The sequence below is a fragment of the Anabrus simplex genome, chromosome 3 (assembly GCF_040414725.1).
Source record: "Anabrus simplex isolate iqAnaSimp1 chromosome 3, ASM4041472v1, whole genome shotgun sequence".
Lineage (NCBI taxonomy): Eukaryota > Metazoa > Arthropoda > Insecta > Orthoptera > Tettigoniidae > Anabrus > Anabrus simplex.
Window position 1 is genome coordinate 142,548,419 of NC_090267.1, and position 11,084 is coordinate 142,559,502.

The 11,084-nt window shown below is 41.9% G+C and overlaps 1 non-coding gene across 1 annotated transcript; it reads right to left on the reverse strand.

The window, feature by feature from the left end:
- Positions 1 to 10,396: 10,396 nt before the first annotated feature.
- On the reverse strand, positions 10,397 to 10,473 carry TRNAS-CGA (transfer RNA serine (anticodon CGA)). The gene has a single exon. It is a non-coding gene; the product is annotated as a tRNA-Ser (tRNA).
- Between the last annotated feature and the right edge of the window lie 611 nt (positions 10,474 to 11,084).

Sequence of the window (11,084 nt, forward strand, 5' to 3'; positions counted from 1 at the left end):
TGGAAACTGCACTACCAAATTGCCATTTCTCCTTGATCTACTGTATTTGCGTAATTTTTCTTTCACTTCTGAATACTTTTCAAACGCCAAGACCAATGAAGACGGCTTACCTTTGTGACCATTCAAGCAACAATGAAGCTATGTGCGTGAGTCTGTGCGCAGGAACAGAAACGGAAGATTCGAGTGTTGTTGAGAACTAAATTGTTGCCGGCTTGGTACCGAATATTCTGCACATTCCGATTTTTATATGTATTTTGGAAAAAACTGCAGAGATTGCGTAAATACAGTATTACCAGCTGGTTTTTATGATAAATTTTATCACCCATGATTCCTAGTACCATCAGTGCTGACTTGAATTTGTCAATATCTTGTAGAATTTTGTGATTCCAAATGTGAAAATTTGGGCTCATCGTAAATATTCTTGGTCTTTTATTCTGCCTGTTAGCTGAATCATTTCCTCCTTATTAATATAGTCTTTTTCAAATAACATAGTCACTCCTTAGCTTAACTCATTGGCGTACCTAGCCGCCTGTGACCGTTCATACCTACATCTGACCGGCCGACTAAAGCGAATGATTGGAATGAACATCACAGATTGCATCACACACCAGGCAACCGCTCTCAAAGTAGGGTGATTGCCCCGCTTGGTAGTCAGAAGAAATGGCCAGCCCTAGTAAACGTATTACAAGGAATTAAACTGAGCATATATTACAGGATAGCGGGAGTGAATCTATCAGTGATATAGCTGAAAGTGATAGCAGCATGACAAAAACTTCGACTGAAAGTGAGGACGAGTTTCAATGTGACAGTGATGAAGAAGCCCAGTCTGCCTCCAAAGAGACAAAAAAGGCAAAGGAAGGTGGATGGAAATGGAGTGAAACTGGTGATAAACCATCCAATCAGGAATAAATCCCATCATAAACAGGAACCTCCCTTTTGATCCCTTCTCTCTAGACATTTTTACACATGGTTCGCGACTCTTTATGGCAGGGCCTCTCAGGGTGAATGCACCAGTGCATTGCGCTGTGCACGGTGCAAAAACGACTTCACTTGGTAACCAGAGTGCAGACCCCACTCCTATATTTAGATCAATGGCGCTGTCTCCCTCATTCCGCCTGTCTTCCTCTTCCCCGCTTGCTCCGTAGCGCTCCATATCCGAGCCGAGCTTAGCCGAGTAGCCCAGAGACGAAGCGTTGCTCCTAGCCTAGCCGAGTAGGACTGATGCACTGTGCACAGGAACTTTGCTCCTCAGTTTGCACGCGTGAGATTCTGGGCATTTAAGAGGCCCTACTTCATGGGATGAAATAGCTATCGAAACAGTTTCGCCGATCAGATTTTTGCAAAAAAGGAATAACTTGTTTGGTATGTGCATATGGTCTTCCAGAACACCAAATGAAATCGAGGGTTACTTTGCTTTATGCATTCTCATGGCTCAATTAAGAAAAGAAACCTTACAGACGTATTGGTCTATCAAAGTCTGTGATCACTCCCTTTTTCTTTGAAGTCTTGCCTCTGTAAAGATTTGTAATCCTTTCTGCATATCATAAACAATGAAACCCTCATATAAAATGATAAACTCAGAAAAGTTGCAACCATTGTAAACCATTTGCAAACAAAATTTCAGAGAATTTCACTATCCAAAGCAGGATATAGCAGTAGATAAAAGTCTAGTAACATTTTGGGGATGCTTGTGCTACAGTACATCTAATTAAATCCACAGAAAAGTGCCAGAATTGGCGTTCAGATTTATAAAATATGGGAGTCTGACAGTGGATACTGTGTGGGATTTTTTATGTATTCAAGCGGGGGGGGGGGGGTTGGCGACCCAAGCAGAAGCAACTGGAATGTTGTCAAGTGAGGCTATAGTCATGCAACGTCCAGAACCATTTCTTGCAAAGGGGAATACACTTTTTGTTGATAACTGGTATACTTCACCGTCCCTCTTCATAATTTATCTTCCAAGAAAATAAATGCAGTAGGAAGAGTAAGTGTCAATAGAAAAAATATGCCACAAGAGTTTAGGTCGGGGGAAATGGAGAAATGGGAGGCACAAGGTCATGGCACTAAAATGGATGGACAGGAATGCTGTCACTGTTGTATCCACTTGTCTTGTCAAAGAGAAAATAATAGGCACAGGCAAACGAGATAGTAAAACCATTATCGCAATCATCATCATCATCTTGAACCAGCTCCAGTTCCCCAGGTGCAGTGAATGAACGCTCTCCTCTTCTGCCCATGGCATAACTATTTATAAAACAAGGGAGTCTGACAGTGGATACTGCGTGGGATTTTCTATGCGTCTTTCTTGCAATATCACAGTCTCAAAACCAAATGTAATACTGCATGAATGGTATAAACAGGATCAGCAACTGTGAAACAACACTTCACAGAAGTTAATCCTCCTAGCAGAACAAATCCTTGAGAACGTTCTGACTCCTGACTATCCAAGACGGCAGACCACAAAAGGGCATTTCACCTGTTAGGCTCCAAGCAGCTCAGTAGGTACACTTCAAAAGGTTTATATCCCGAGACCCTAAGAAAAAACTCCATGCTGTGATTGTGTTTTGCAAGGCTGGCAAGGAAAAAGTGCAAAGAGATATGGGTGTGAAAAATTTGGTGGCTGTACATTTCCTGGAGTGTTTTAGGGAAGTGTTTTCAGGTTTCAATTCATCATCGCATCAGACTCAGGTATTGTTCCATTTTCAGTACAATGTATCCATGACATCGTCATATGTATATAGAGACATCCTGCATAGAGAATCTGCCATTTTCCGCGCAGTTCTATGATAAATAGCCGCCAAACGAGGATATTCTTGACGGTTCCGGGACTCGAGCTGCTCGAAATTGTGTCGCGCGCTACTATCATTGCGCGCAATTGGGAAAAAGAGGGAGTACAAGCGCTTGTACATGGGATTCGCTCCTTTTCTGAGCAAGAGTGCTTAAACGAGAAAAATGTCACATGACTGAGAAGTGAGGTCACGAAACAGCCTGAAAGAAGTCGTCTCAACATATGAAACAATATCACCCCATGTATTCCCCTAAATATCTAGTGGTACAAATACGTAGCTTTCAACTGTTTCGATGATATTAACAGTAATAACTCAGAAATACTTGAAGAATAATTTCGAGTTACAACTTCGATGGATAAGGAGATTATGAGTATTTATCATGCTGAGAACCATTCTACATAATAAGAATAATAGGAAGTACGCAGATAGTTGATGGCATGAAGAGAGTGAAACCAGATATTCGACTCTGACAGGACCACGGAAACTTAGAAATCCCAGGAGTCAGGCTCCACCCACTGAGAATTGATACTGACGCTTTGATGATTGCAGACGAACCCGCGAAGGACTTGGATCGAAAATTAATCAGCGGAAAGAAGGATGTACAGGCTTCAATTTGATATCAAATTCAACCTTCAAGTCTAACTTTCAGCGGACAGTTGTTGGACAAGGTGGCGTGGTCTGATTCCCTCTCCGAGGAATAAGGCTTCACACTATAAAGGCTGGTGACGAGACTGCAGTATACGTAGTATATCCAGTGCATTCGGTCTAAACAGCAGGCCCGTTCTTTAATAAACATTCAGTGTTTCACATTGTGAAGGTTCTTATTGAACAGTATTGTGTAGTGGTAAATGACAACACATAGTGAGTGACAGTGCGCTGAGTACCAAATATTTGTTACGTCTTTAATCCACTTTGCTATGATCTGTATGTGATAAGATTTTGCTTCGATTATATGTCAGAGCGGCACGAGATTGTAAAAAAAAGAGGTGGTCGATTGAAGTGAATTATTACGTGTGCAGTTACGAAATTGATCTGAGTGAGTGTAGTGGATTGTGCCTAAGTATACGAGTTATATAAATGATCGCATAAATGAGGTTAAATGAAGGAAGTAATTCAATACAAGAGTAGTTCGATAGCAGTGTTACAGTAAGGCTTGAACCTACAAAAACAGTGAGCGGCTTATTAGCTATCATTTCAGTAGATCGGGCGGCACCCTCCGTATTATCCCAAACGCAATGAGTTGTGTATCGTATCAATGATTAGTGAAATGAAGTGGGTCGAATAATGACCGGTAAAAAATAGTAATACCTAACATTCATATCCTGTGATGGTGACCGGCTAGTGTGTGATGCTCCGAGATTAAATTACTTGTAGAGAACTGGAGTATGCAAATGAAAGTATCGATATCGGGCTACAGGACAAATACCGATATAGGGCTAGGGTGCTTGAGTTTATAAGTATTCTTAGTCGTAACAGAGTTATAATGCATGACACAATTAATGCATTTATGACAAATTAGTTCTTCCTCATTTGCATATTTGACCTCCGAGAGCGTCGGGTTTGAAGACGTCCTGTGAGCAGTCCGCCGTACGGTTACACCAACGCAGCAGAGATATTCGAGAGCTTCCGACGCCTGACGAGGATTCAAACAACATGCAAGTGAAGACATCCTAATGGCAGCTTAAATCCATGGCTGTACTTCCTGAGGAAAGCTGATCGCAGATATCTGAGCGCTGAATACATTTTTTGAACAAATGAGCATGATAGTTAATCACAGTAACGTAAATATGTAGCATGCATGCAAATACTCTGAATTTTATTTGGCCATAACGGTGCTTCAGAGGGATTGTAGTTATCTGTCAGATTTTTTGTTTGATTTTCTTCGTGGTGTTGAACCACATATTTCATTAAGGGGGAATATTGCATGATAGTTATAAGACCCTAGCATAACTTACAGGTGACGTGACGTAATGTAAAGGAATAAATTTTCATATTATGATCCAGTCGTCCTAAAGCTAAAATTAAACGCTATGATTCATCATAAGAGTGTCCGACGCGTTGGCTGAACGGTCAGCGTACTGGCCTTCGGTTCAGAGGGTCCCGGGTTCGATTCCCGGCCGGGTCGGGGATGTTAACCTTAATTGGTTAATTCCATTGCCACGGGGGCTGGGTGTATGTGTTGTCTTCATCATCATTTCATCCTCATCACGACGCGCAGGTCGCCTACGGGAGTCAAATCAAAATACCTGCACCTGGCGAGGCGAACCCGTCCTGGGATATCCCGGCACTAAAAGCCATACGACATTTTTTCATAAGAGTTTCCGGTTATTCATTCTTGATTGCACGTCACATAGTGGTAGAAACTCCTCCTGAATAGATTTAAGAATGCAAGCGCCGGGCTGAGTGGCTCAGACGGTTAAGGCGCTGGCCTTCTGACCCCAACTTGGCAGGTTCGATCCTGGCTCAGTCCGGTGGTATTTGAAGGTGCTCAAATACGTCAGCCTCGTGTCGGTAGATTTACTGGCACGTAAAAGAACTACCGCGGGACTAAATTCCTGCACCTCGGCGTCTCCGAAAATCGTAAAAGAGTAGTTAGTGGGACGTAAAAGTAATAACATTATTATTATTATTATTATTATTATTATTATTATTATTATTATTATTATTATTATTATTAAGAATGCAAGCTTCAAGACAGCAAAAGGTCAACTGTGGGGGTGTAAGTGAATTATATAGATCGCGATAAACCGTTAATTATTTTTAAATTCTGAAGACTAGGAACTTCTATTTAAATATGCATGTTCTCGGGGCATGAGGGATGAGAAGACGGAATTTAATGTGTAGGCTCGTATGCTGAGAGTACAGTGGTGTTTAAATATATGAATTCCCCTGTTGAATATATATGTATGGCGATGTAGAATGCCGCCTCGTGAATAAGATAATTGAGGACAAATGTAGGCTGGTATATGATGTTACGCTGTGAGCGTTAATGATTCGAAGGAAGAGAATGCCTCTGCGATGATATGAATATTTAAGAATAGCAGATAAAAAGTGGGGCATTGCTCTAACGGAAAGAGGGAAAAACGAGCGTACGCCCGTGACCGAGTGGCCTGACAGTTTTATGAAGGGGAATGGGGGACAGGCGAAGTCTGTTCACCACTGTGTGAAGGGAGACACATTTAGTTCGCTCTTTTCTTCCTCTAGTATAACGGAGACAGGCATAAATTAAGAAAACAACACCGTCGCATAGATCCCCAATTTCATAGATGAATGAAACCCTCCCAAATTATTTTGGTTTTTTTAGTAAAAACCGCTGTAGGATTTTCACGTTGTGACACCCCAACACGTCGAAGTCCCTGGGTTCAAGTCCCAGATTCTGGCGAGGATTGTTGTCCACCAGTGGCAAATGAGATGGATCGTGCCAGATCCTGTTCTTTGCATAGAGATGCAATGCAGGGTGTTATGTTATTTCTTCTAGTGAGTGTTTATCATGTGTCATATGATGTAAGATATTAGTTGTTGATTGCTATGTTTATCGTTTATAGAGACATCGTTGAATTGAAATGTCGAGTGTTAGTATTAGTGCATAGATAATCCCATTGAAGCAGGCGTTATGAGGGAGTTAATACTCCGTACAATAAGTTTGACGAGGTCATTAACGTAGACAATGTGACATAACTATCATGTGTTTAAAATGCGCTCTGGAATTTTGTAGTAAACCTCAGCTAACATGATCTCAAGGCATTGTGATATATAAATTGAAGGATAAATTGAATTAAATAATTCATGCCCTAAAGGAGATATTCCTTTGGGAAAGATATGTGTAAAGTGTTGTAATAGGATATATAATAAGGTTTTCCGTGTGTTAGGTAGCTCTGAAAGGGGACGTCCTTTGGATGTATTTTCAATGATTTGAAGGTTATAAAGTGATAGATGCGTATCTGAGATAGACACAAAGAGACATCCAAAGCTCAAACCTAAGTTATGAATCAATATATTGCATATGTAAATATATCGGCATATCTTTTTTTAGCGTGTTTCCTTAGCTAATTAAAAATGTGTTTGCAAAGTAGATGATCATCCTTCTCATTTGGTAATATGTTTCGTATTCCTCTGATATTTGAGAATCCTCCCCTACTTAGAATTAAATAGTTTAAGCCCCTCTCCGGACATACCACATACCCAAGTTCTTGAGCCAGCCGAGTAAAGACTCAAGTAGGGGTGGTGGACTTCGATTCCAGGGACTGTTCGAGGGTCTCATCAAATAAATCCTTTCGGCCACTCCATAAGCTAATGAAGATAAATTATTATTCACTGGAACCCTGGACAGGTGCAGTATATTAGATGTATAAAACTCAATACTGTAAAATTATACGCTTACGAAAATGGAAATTGCAACAGCATGAAGGCATTGGTCGTTTGTATTGATTTTTAAGATATGGAACGATGCTATGTAAGTACGTGAATGGTCAAAATTTCAGGCCCATTGGATTGTTGCTACAGGTCTCCCCACGTGATTGGTCGCGGAGGAATCAACTCTAGTATACGGACTCTGGTGTAGCGTAGTTGACACTCAATCTGTGCAGTGAAGTGTTTCCCGTCAAACATGCCTCGACGACAAAGAGGAGCACGCTATCAACAACTGTCGCCGTTTGAGAGGGCTCGGATAATTCGGCTGTGTGAGGCTGGATTATCGCTAAGGACTGTCGCTGCACGTGTTGGCCGACAGGCATCTACGGTACTACGTGTATGGCAGCAGTGGTCAAATGAAGGTACCCACACTCGTAGACCTGGCACAGGCCCAGCGCGACAGACAACTGTGAGAGAGGATCGCCACATCATTCGGATGGCCCGGATGGAAACTCATGCAACAGCAGCGCAAATTCGAGCAGCTGTGGCAACCCACGTTACACAACAAACAGTTAGTAATCGCCTGCGTGCACCTGGCTTACGAGCCCGTATCCCGGCAGAAGGTGTTCCATTGACCCCACAACAGCGACGTGTAAGGCTGGCATGGTGTCGAGAAAGATCGACGTGGGTCAACGAATGGCATAGGGTCGTCTTTAGTGATGAATCGCGCTTCTGTCTTGCCCGCAGTGATGGCCGGAATCGTGTGCGCCGACGTACCGGGGGAGAGGGGCCGCCTAGGTCTTATTGTCGAGAGGCACACAAGGCCAACACCAAGCATTATGGTCCGGGGAGCTATTGGCTTTGATGTGAAATCACAATTAGTGCTCGTTGAGGGCATTATGACTGCTCGACAGTACGTGGATAGGGCACTCAATCCAGTGGTTGTCCCTATGATGGCGAACATTGCTAATATGATGTATCAGCAGGACAATGACCGGGTTCACACTGCACGCATCTCCAGAGAAGCTCTCCACGATATCACAACCTTAGAATGGCCCGCCAGATCCACGCCCCCTCAGTCCTATTGAGCATGTTTGGGACATGATGGGTCAACAACTGGCTAACCGTCCTCAGCCGCCCACAACTCTGGAACAACTGACCCGTGAGTGCAGCAAGCATGGGCCACAATTCCTCAGGAAGCGATCCATAGCCTTATTGACTCCATGGCTCGACGAATTCATCAATGTATTGCAGTTCGTGATGGGCACATCCTGTATTGATTGTTGTCCAAACTTGCGGTCAGAGGGACCTGAAATTGTAATCATCGAATCACAACCAAACACTCGTCCTGCATGTTTAATTGCAGCAATGTATCACCACTCCTTCTGGGTGTTGCAATTTCCATTTTCTTCAGTGTATCTTTCGTATGGAAGAAATGGCATATACTCGCATGTTTGCACAGCACATTCAAATTAGTACGCCATCTAGGGTGAGATGTAGCACAGAACACCAGCGGAAGTGAATGGAAATCAACGTACCAGTACTCTGCATTGATTGGGCAGGAGAAAGGCAAACAAAACAGCCAAAGAGAATTGCAATGAAAAGAGAAAAGCCCAAACAGCAAACATGATAAATAAAAGGCCGTAAGACAAAAGCTAGCTTAGTCACAGAAGCTCCTTTCAATAAATAGTCACATGAAAAACTATTCTGAAAACAATCCAACACATCCTAATGTAATAAAGAGTTGGAAAATCAATGTGAAACTTAAGAAAAATACGAGTGTACCTTAAACTGAGTGCTGTAACCTAGTGATGGGCAATATTCTCACTCGAGACTCCTGGGACTGACGTCACAGATCTCGAGACCCTCGCGAGAATCTCGAGACCGATTATCATGTGCCACGATCTGTGCGACGTCCCAGTAACTACGAGTGTAAGCTTGATAGTATGTCATAAGCAGTTATTGCGTGAAATAACGTTCTCTTGTGGAAACGTATATGCCGATAAATTTTATCAAAAGCTTGCAAAGGTACTGCATGTTCAACTTTGAACCCCTTAATAATATTAACGAAAGTGTAAACAGAAGGTCTGTATCTTAAACTGTTCACGACTCATTTGAGGTATACATCTTAGCTGAATAACCTTGCACAATTTGTGAATAACTGTGCAGTAGATGGGATGTATTAGAGGCGTGCATTATTCGAAATTTAGACGGGGCAAGATGTGCCTTGCTTCATATGCAACCACCATTAAGCACAAGTCGAACGTATAATCGAAAATGCCAGAGTTTGCTCCAGTTCTTTCGACAGGGTAGGAATGGGCAATGCTGTCGAGGCCGATTCTCCTGTTCTGCGATCTGTGCGACGTCCTGGTAATTAGCAGTGTAAGTTTGATAGTATATCATAAGCAGTTATTGCTCGAGGTAATGTTCTCATATGGAAGTGTGTGTGTGTCGATAAATTTTGTCAAAAGCTGAAAAAGTACTGTATATTCAACTATGACCCCCTTATTACCATTAACGCAAGTGAAAACAGAATTTCAGTACCTTAAACTGTCCACGACTCATTTGATGTGGCATCTTAGCTGAATAACTCTGCATAATTAGGAAATAACTGTACAGTAGATAGAATGTACTAGAGGCGTGCATTATTCGAACTTTATACTTTGCAAGATGTGCCTTGCTGGATATGCAACCACCATTTCGCATGAGTCGAACGTGTAATCTAAAATGCTTGAGTTTGCTCCAGTTCTTTCGACAGGTAGGAATGGACAACGTTCTCGAGGCCGATTCTCCTGTGCTGCGATCTGTGCGACGCCCAGTAAGTAGGAGTCTTTTCTTAATAGTATATTATTAGCAGTTATTAGTGATGAGTTACGATTGGAAACGCGAAGAGTCGATTCCATATACCTTGGGCCAGAACGAGTCCAATCCTCAGACTTTAATGCTACTCTCGATCGTTCAAAGATGGCGAATCGAGTAGCCGGATATGTTGGAAACGTGGGTTTGTTTTGGTTTGTTGTTATCGTATGTAGTCGGTGTAATTTCATGAAAGTTAACGATAAATGTTAGTTTGTAGAATATAAGTGTGCGATTGTATTTATATGAGTCAGTGGACACTAAGGATTCTGTAATTATACGAAATAATGTGAGAATGTGTTTGTTTTGATCGTAATCGAAACAGACTTTCAACGTATTAGGTCTTGTTACGTACATGTAGTACGTGTTGAAGAGATGTTAAGTACAGAACAAAAATGGCCAGCCGGACACCAGTGGGATCCGAACCCACAACCTACCGATTTCGCGTCGGTTGCTCTACCAATTGAGCTATGGTGGCCTTGGCCATCTTTGTTCTGTTTGAAAGGATCTGAGCTACAGGTCTGGCACTGCTGCTAGGACACTGTAGAGTGCGTTTAAGTCGCCCATTGTGGGGCATGTCAATGAATATATTGTTTCGATCGTGTTGTGAACCATGTTTAAGTCTAACTATGGCAATGCCTATCATAAACTACTCTTAAGTTTTCTGTGGTATAAAACATTAAGAGAGAAATGGACTATAGTAATCGCCACGTAACGAAATACCCCAGAAAGTAAATATCGCCGCCCGATGCTCTTCTTTTCTCTTTTTTGTAATGGCTGATCACTGCTGCCAACCTGCCTGGTTACATATTAAAATCACCAGACATAACCAAACAAACTAACCTCAATGTAAACACCGATAATAAATGTTTCCCTACCCTAGTAAATGATAAAAGTTAAGATGAAATAAATCAAGATATTCATAATTAAGTCGGTTTCCACGCTCAATGAGAAATTTAGGAAATAAACACCCTTTCTCACTCAAATTAATGTTACATATATCTGTCTTTATTTTGATATGCAGTAGGCGTACTATAACCATATTCTTGAAAATAGGGGCGTGTTAAACGATGCAATTTGTTTAATAAG